The following is a 9,223-nucleotide window of genomic DNA, read 5'->3' on the forward strand; positions in this document are numbered from 1 at the left end:
GGTGGCTCCTCCTAATGCACTCTGGTCTGTAAGGAGGGCATCTGGGAGAGAGGAGGGAAAACTGGCTTCCATGTCTGCCTGAGAGGTTTCCATAAAACAGTAACTATTGGGATTCTGTTCCTATATGCAGTCAGGAGAGTTTTAGGTACCCTGAGCCCTCTCGCCCTAATCAACTTTTTTTTTCCTTCTTCATAAAAAACCCTAGAAAATACTTTTATCCCATGAGTTAATCATTCAGCCATATCAAAGCTTTAAGCTTTTAACACCAGGCCCATTGATGAGTTCAGATTTTCAGAATAATCCCGTCAAGGTAATGCAACAGCAGTTGCTTGACCAAAAAGTAATTCACTACTATGTAATTAGCAGCTCTTGCAAGAGACAATCATATTGAAATAAGTGTATACCATGAGTAGTGATAAGAACTTAGAGCAGTGACCTATGCAAAAAGCTCATTCAGAAATTGCAGCATATTGCCTTTTGTTTGTAGAACAGTTTCGGAAAGTAATATGCATGTTACAGCTGCATTATCACCATTAATATATTGCAGATAATCTGTACAAATAAACAAGACTTTACAATAGTTTTGTTTATACCATTTTTGTATAAAATTTGTAATCACTCAAAGGGTGTTCTTGGGGTCTGCTGAAGAATATTGAATGTGAAATGTTGCAGTTCTGCATATTCAGGTAGAAACAGTCTGAGAATCTGTTTATCCAGCTAAGACAGAAACAAGTACTGGGACCTCTCTGTCCTCTCCTCATGAGCTACTCCTATACTGGGATATGAGAAAGCAGCAGACCAAAAACCCATTTGCTCATTAAGTTCTGATGGCAAAATAATGACAGTCAGAGGCCCTTTGCAGTCGGGTTATTAGAAATTAAATGGGAGTCTTTTCCAAGTGCACAGAACTGTTAGCCTGCTGTCAGCCTGTTGTCAGCCTGCTCCCCATTCAAAGCTGATGTGTGTATGACTGAAGGAGAGATGTTTGTTGCAAGATGCCTGGATGAAGATTACATCTAAAATAAATATACTCTCGTATATTATCAGCTCTTCAACATCCAGGTGTTGAAATCACCAGCTAAGAACCTCTGAAACCTGTCCTTTGTGATTGGGGCTTGCAGATTGAGCTGGTCATCAATGTGGCCAAAACTTCTATTTCTGGCTTGCCAAGACGGCACAAACCCACATACTGCCTGCTCAGGTGGGCAGACCTCCCTCTAGCCCTTATTTCAGCAAAAATCACTGGTGTATGGCCATCTAGACAGCTCCTGACATTGCAGAGGGTTTCTAATCTGTAATACTTGCCTGCAGAGCCTGGCTAACAAATAGGACTGTAAGCTCTGAGCCCACTGTGACAGTAGTTGCTCAGTCTCTAATAGCACTGTCTCCTGAGAGCACACGGCTCTACCAGCTGATTCATACATGCACTTAGATAACACCGTGGTATGGGAGACAAAATACAGAGACAGGAGTTATTTGTTTCAACTGCATTTCTAGGTTTAGTGGTTTTCACTGATGTTAAGCAATCTTCTCTCATCAAAGGCTTTTCCTCTGACTTTCTCGGTGCTGTCAGGAAAGTTCACTCAGGCACTTACAACTTAGATCATGGATATAATCAAGGACCAGGTCCATTGCTGTACAAATTCATGTGGCTCTGTCTGGAATCCATGGAGCTGTATGGACCCACTGCAGCTGCAGACTGCCCCACTGGTGCAAGGCTCGGGGTAAACCAAAGTGCTTTAAACTAAGCAGAGGCATTTAAAAAACTGCATCAATTTCTCTGTCTAACCCTTCAAAAGAAACTTGACCCACCAGGGCCAGAATTAGAAACATTTTTTAGGAAAATGTGGCAAGAGCAGGGAAATATGTGTTTGATAAATAAGATCAGTTTCTGTGTCAGGGCATATATATTTTGTCTGAAAACCTGGAAAATATCCAGATTCAAGCTCAATGTTCTCTGCCAGGGCATTCATACTCTTTTGGACTTTGGAAATTTTATTGTTTTATCACAAATTTCATCCCTGTTTTCTCTGACTGTGTTTCAGGATGTTCAGTATATTTTAAACAGTTCTACCAAATGTGAAATCAGTCAGTGACACACTGGACAACTGCGTTTTATTAAAGAGCATCCAAATTAATAAAAGTTAACAGTTATTTGTAATATCAGATTTTATCTCTGACCTTGATTTATGTGTTTTTGCCACTGGTGTTGGATACATAATTTCTGTGATAGGATACATAGCAATCCCAGTCTTGTTATGTGCCAGGAAAACTCATGGGTTGCGCCAAGGCTCAGGTATAGTAGTTAAATACACAGCTCTTTATCACTTAGCAAAATGGGGAAAGATGGGGGAAAGGTCCAGGAGAAGAGCAAGTTAACTGGAGCCACAGGTTGGCCCCAAAGTCGCTGAAGGTTGATAGAAGTTTTTCAAATGGTTTCACACACCCTTGTGGAGAAATGTCCAGACATTGCTCTGTAGGATGGCACTGAGACACGAGACACCATCAGCATGTATGGGGCACAGTGCAATAAAACACAAGTGTGCCCACAGCTTATTTTTCAAACCATTTTGTACTCTGTGTGAAGATTGAGTTCAGTGTGAGTCTTGTATTCATATCCTGGAGATTATTCCTCACCTGACTGAAAAGGATCGAATTTAATGTAATGGAGGACATGCACACAGTCAGTGTTCAGCCTTGCAGGTTATTTCAGAGGGCATCAGACAAGCAGGATAAAAAATGAGAGCTGCAGTAAAATAAAATGTGAGTTTTAGAAATGCAGTGAGCATGACTTACCTCTGCTTGTGTTGCAAGTACAACGGGAACAGAGTCAGGCCATAGCTGAAAGTTCCGGAAAATCTCATTATGTATGTCCTTTTTATTATTTACCTCTCCTACATATATCATATAGTGCCAGTCTAAGAGCAGTAGATAAGAATTACTTCTTTTTTTACATAGATCCTTTAATTTAGAGACACCCAGCAGTATTCTAGTGTTCAGGTTCTTTGCTCCACTATTTGTAAATCAAAGTCTTAAGCTGTAGTGCTTTATTGAATACAGTGACAAATGGGGATGAACTGCGTTCTCCCCTATAGTCATAAAATTGATTTAATATTTCAATTAATCTTTGCTACCTTCTCAAAAAATTTATGTGAATACATTCTGAGTAAGTCATCTTCAGGAGTTAAGTAAATACTAGCATAAATATCACTTAATTTATTTGCTCTCTTTAAAATTCTTTTATATCACTCTTGCAGTCAAATGCAAGTATTGCTTCCACCAACCAGAGTACAGGAGGATCAGCTGAGATTGTCCTTACAAAAGGATTGTCACATTTTCATTAAATACTTCTATATTCATAGTCTGGTTTCCATAGCCAGTGAAAAGGTTCTTCACAACTTTGCAGAGGATGGAAATTTTATCATAATCTATCCTTTAATATCAAATTAAAAGAAAATATTTTTTTAAAATAAGTGCAATTTTTATTTCTAGAAAAGAGAACTGGACAGGCTCTCGTTGTTAGGGCTTTTCTTACTTCCCCTCTGACACAAGATAGCTGAAAGGCTGACAAGGTTTCATGCAGCATTTTTGAGTATGTGCATTTTTTAACGTGGTTTTCCGTAATGATCCGTTATGGCCATAATTCGATGAAGAGGAGACACACAACTCCTACTAGACTGTGCTCAGGTAGTCCAGAAGTGGTAAGATGGATAGATGTGTTGTTAACTTCAGATTTCTGAAGGCTGATGCTTTTTGTGTAAGTACTGTTCCTCTAATCCAGAATCTTAGATTCACTAAATGTAGCAAGCAATTAACTGTGCATTAGAAGCTATTTGTGGAAGCCCACGGTATGAATGCCCCCTCCCCAGCTCACCAAAGGCCTCACCCTGCAGGCTCTGCAGCCCTTGGCAAGATAATCTCCTACTCTCATGGCAAAGGCTTGGATTCAAAACCAGGTTTTGTGTGTTTTGTGAAACATAACATGCTATCCTGAAAAGTAGTCTCTAGTGAAAATAAGTAATTAATAGTGTATGGGGAAAAGGGCATCTTTTTCTCTTCCTGGCTCTGCCCTTCTGGATATTTTGTCACTGCTGGTGTGTGACCTGGTGATGGCTTTGAACTCCAGTGCTACTGGAGACCCTAAGTCAGGCCTCCCTTGCATAGTGACACCCACAAGAGTCTTTTCTTCACATTTTTAAGAGGGAGTCAATTAGAAAGTTTTTCCTTCTTTTTTTTCTTCTTCTTCTTTTTTTTTTTTTTTTCTTTTTCTAAAAATATAACTGATCTCATTTTTAAGAATCCTAGAGAAATACTCCAGTGGTGCAGAATTATATTAAATCAAAGAGCTCTCCTGTGGCAGGCCATGCACTGAGAAGCGGTCAAACTGCCCAAGTAAAGCTTCCCCCTGCTCACTCAGAGCAGCAGTCACTGGTTTCCCTCACTACATTGCCTGTAAATGGTACTTCAGTGGTGACTGCAGCAGATAGTTAAACGTATTTAAAACTCTGGAATGAAGAAAGAATCATTGAAATAGGGATTTTTTCCCCTCCTATGTTTCCTCAGAGTGTCCCCATTTTGCTAACTTTGCAGTTTAAGAAATTGAGTTAAGGGCTTTAAGCTACATCACAGTCCAGCTTGTTGAGCACAGCTGTAATTGAAAAATCTGGGCTGGTGGGGGAAAGAGAAGATTGGTTCATTTTGAAATGGACCTGGAGAGGAGGGTGATGGGTAAACTGGAAGAATCTGCTGGAAGAGGTGGTGGAGGTTACATGTGTCTGTTGTTAAGAGCAAGCACTTAGTGCTTAATATTCCACTTCATAATGTAGAGACGTTGTTAGGCTCTAAAATATTTGTGGAAACTGCAAGTACAGCTAAGATAATTCTTTCATCTCTTGCTAATTAAAAATGTACAAAAATGTGGAGGGGCAGCACTGTATCTGTGCATTTGATGCTTTTAGAATAATGGATGGCTCCTAATGAGGAGTCCAACCTGGGACCACCATCTGTAACCTTCAGTTAAAGCACGGTGTATCCATCCATTTATTAAGTGGTGCTTTTCCACTCGGACTCACTGGTCTCTGCTCTCCCGCTGTTGGTTGCCAGATGGAGTTTAAGTCTGCTTCATTAAGCCCTAAATGTTTGGGCTACGTTTGACTATCCTGCCTTGTGGTACCATCATGCAACCATCAGAGGCACATGAGACCTTGGTGCCATGTTGCAGAAGTTACTGAGACCTTTGTGGTCAATCTACTGTGAGGAGTAAGAGATTCTGTCCCCCTCCTAAACCAAAACCTCAGTATCTTGACCCTCCTGGCATAAGAAAACTCTCTTCCCTTATTACATGTCTAGAGAAGGGATGGGGTGGGTTTGGTCAACGCTGCATGGAGCATAACCTGAGTGTGGGGGACAGCTGACCAAAGCTGATGGGATCCCTGCTCTGGGGAAGAGCTGTCAGGTGGGTAGGGAGAATCTGTAATATTTTCAGTTGTGTGTGGCATATCTAAAGTGGAAGGAAATGTGAAAGGAAAGGAAAAATTAAGCTCCCAAGAAAAGTAAATGCCTGTATTTTGATACTCAGTAAATGTTTGGCTGTCTTGGAAACATGGGTCAGATATGATATTGGCATAACATTAGCCCCATGAAGCTGATGATAATTCTATCCAAGTGCTGTGCACAATTATACAGGTCCAATACAATTAGTGTCAGCTAAATTAGGTTAAATATAATCAATAGCAGACAGTCATTTTGTGTGTCAGTTTAGATCACACAGGGGCTTTTTATAAACTTCAGTGTGAAAAAAAATATTTGGTTCTTTTCCATTTTAGTTCACACAGTGAGGGCACAGATGTCTGGCATTTTTTCAGTTGCTTTTTGCAAGTGGCACCACATTGCCAGAGGGTGCAGTGCCAAGCTCTGCTCTCCCAGCTCAAGGCTCCAGCAGCAGATGAAGTCCTCACTCGCTGCTCCTCTCACCTGCCAGCATGGGCTGGCAGTGGGCAAACACGGGACAGAGCTATTTATAAACAGAACATTGCTCATTTCATGCTGCCTTCTCTGAAGCAATCTGCAATGTGTGTCGGGACTATTCTCCTCTTTAAACACAACAGGCAGCCATTCTGAGATGTGTCCCAGAGTGCCCCAGAGCTTCAGGAGGCTGCGAGGCTGAGAAAGAATCTGGCAGAGATTCCTCTCCTGGGGCCTGTGGCTGGGAGTGGGGTTCCGCCTCCTAAAATTGTGAACAGTGCAGGATTTCTCACAGACCAAAGCTGCCAGCAAGTAGGACTCTGGCTGCCCTTGGAGTGCCAAATGCCACCTCTGAACTGACATCAAGAAACTGGGGGGCTGAGTTTTGTTTCCCATGGAAAAGAGCTGGCATTCGCCTCCAGGCGCCTGTGGCCGGGAGAGGGGTCTGGGTGCCTGGGGCTGGAAGAAGGAATCTCCTGCACTCATGTGCCCTGGGCAGAATGTCTGACACCACAGTGGAGGCTCTGGCAGCCTTCCCCAGCCTCCCTGAGGTGTGCTTGCTGTAGCACATAGGACAGGATCCATCCTGGAGCTGGGCAGGCTGTGAAAGGTCCCAGCAAGCCCTGCCTGAGGTAAAGTGATGTGGAGTATGTGCAGGCATGGGCCTGACATGTGCAGGATGTTCTGCATGCAAGAGATGGATCTGATCTCTGTTTCTCACCTGGGGCTAACTGGTCTTTAGTTCTGAGGAAAGGTGGGGGCTGTACCCACCCTGGCCAGCTGAGACCACCCAGCCTCTCCCTGTACCCTCTGCAGTCTGCTTTCAGCTTCCTCTGGCACTCAGGCACTCTGGGCCTGCTGCCTCCTCCCTGCTTGGCTCCCTGGGCAGCACCACAACAGGGCTTTTACATTTTGGAAACACCTGATGGAAATCCCAGAAGGAAGAAAGCCAAGGAGAGAAGCCAAGTACTTAGTGTGAGGGGAGGGTTACCCAAGGCTGGAGCTCTTGTCCGAGTTGCAAGCTTTGCCAGTTTGCCAGGTGTTTCTGTGTCCTCTCTCCACTCTCTGTTGGCACTGGACTGAGGCAGTCAAGTCCCTTGCTGCTGATGCCAGCAGCCCTTCTTGTCCTGCATTACTTTTTTTACCAGGATTTTTTTCCATGTTATGTGACATTAGCAAAGGTCTCCTCTTGGACACACCTTGTCGCATAAATGGTGGATGGGCAGAAACTTTTCAGCTGCCAGAGCAGGGCAGGGGACCCAATCTCCAATCACCTCTCCAGTTCTGCATTGAGAGGCCATGAGAGGCCTGGCCCCTGGGGACCAGCCATGACCACCAGCTCCTCTCTGAACAGGTCCTGAGGGTGTGTCACAAGGTAAAACCATTGTTAACAATGAGCAGCATTGTGGGTGCTTTCTGTGTGTGCCCTCCATTCTAAGGCCCTCTGCCAGCAAACCCCCTCTGCATTTGCAGTAGTGTGATCAGACTGCGGAAGGGCAGAAGAGCACATTAATGGATTAGCTTCTCATTTACATGTTAAGTGTTAAATTGGCATGAAAAGCCAGTTTAAATGTCCTTTAAGCACCCCTTAAACTTCCAGCTTTCCCCCCTTCTCCTTGAAGCATAGCCAGGGCTTTGCCCTGCTGTGAGGCCAGACGCCTGTGAGGAGCTGCCAGCCCTGCCGACAGCTCAGGGCGAGCAGGAGGGACAGAGCGTGTGGCTGCCAGAGCCTGGCACTGCCACACTGCCCTGGGCAGCCATGCTGGGCCACGGGCAAGCTGTCCTCATTTGCCTTTGCAATTCTCACCAGTTCAGCAGGAGCAGTGAGGATTCTGTAAAGGAAACTTTCCTATCTGTCCATTCAGATGCCAGACAGGAGTCAGGAGTATTCCTCAACAATCCCGCGTGTGCCGAGTGGGTCTTGGCAGGAGTGGGGTGCTGTGTTATCTCGCAGGGTGGCTGCTGCCACGGGGCCCCTGGAGAGCAGCCCTGGTGACCTTGCAGGGATCACACATTGAAGCAAAGCAAACCAGCGCTGTACAGACAGTGAGATGGGTGAGCAGTGCGGGGATCAGTGTGCTCCTGGGGATAGCTAAAGCATGGCCTGGTATTTTCTTCTGAAATCTCTCTGTGTCTGGAAGGGCTCGCTGGCACTGGAAGTTCACATCTGGCCATGCTGGTGCTTTGCTTGGGGCTGATCCAGCCCTTCGAAATGAGGATCCATGGGAGGAAAATAGCAGCTGTAGCTTAGGCTAAGCTTAAAAGGTGCCTAAACTCAATGTCAATCTGCAAACTACTGGGGGCACGTGCTGGATTGTGGTCTGGATTTTAACCAGCTAAATATCTGTGATTCCCTTTGAATCAGGAATGCTCCAGGCGAAGGCCAGCTCTGTCCAGCACATTCGTGTTAATCAGTCCATTGTTTTGGTCATGTGTTAACCTGTACAGCATCAAAGGGACAGATCCAGCTTTTCAAAACAGCTCTGAATTTCCCATACTGAGGTATCCAGGCTTCCGTATTGATTCTGACAGCTTTCCCTAGCACCTGGAGCAGTGGAAGTAAATAGTTCCTTGTTTTACTGACAAAGGAGGAAAATCAGTATTGCCATGCAGGTTGGATCTTTTTTTCCTTTAGATTAAACGTTATTGCATCCACAAAAGTCATTAGAGTTCCAAATACTTTGCAATTAATCATGAAGAGAGTAAATGAATCATTGATTTAACATTAAGAGAGTTTTTTATTTTTTTGGCAATGTATTCTCCAGACAGCTTGCATTACCAATACCTATTCAATAAAGAATAAAATAATACATTTGGTCTGGTTTAGAATGTGCCTCAAACTTCATAAATATCAATACAGATACAGCTAAACAAATCTTCTTGTGATTGTGAGCTCTAGCTGAGAATACATCTAGCAATAAAGGTTGTCAGTGGAAAGTGGCAATGGATACAGGGTTTTGATTTGTCTGGTGGTACAGTTTGGGCAGTTGCATGTGTATTTGCATGGATCAGGGATAACTCTTCAGTGAGAAAGGGCATGCATGGAGGTGGCAGGGAGATGCTGGGCTGCACTAAAACATGTGCCAGCTTTTTGTAAGGGGGGGATGTGTGTGTGTGTAAACGTGCCTATGAGCCTATACCCACAATCCCACAGTTGGCTGAGTATATATTTGAGTCCATATGTAAACTACCTGCACTGGAAAGGAAATCCCATGAATTTTACAAACACTACATATGTACATGTGAAGGTTATGAACTT

Source organism: Corvus hawaiiensis, chromosome 10, assembly GCF_020740725.1.
Source record: "Corvus hawaiiensis isolate bCorHaw1 chromosome 10, bCorHaw1.pri.cur, whole genome shotgun sequence".
NCBI classification, from domain to species: domain Eukaryota; kingdom Metazoa; phylum Chordata; class Aves; order Passeriformes; family Corvidae; genus Corvus; species Corvus hawaiiensis.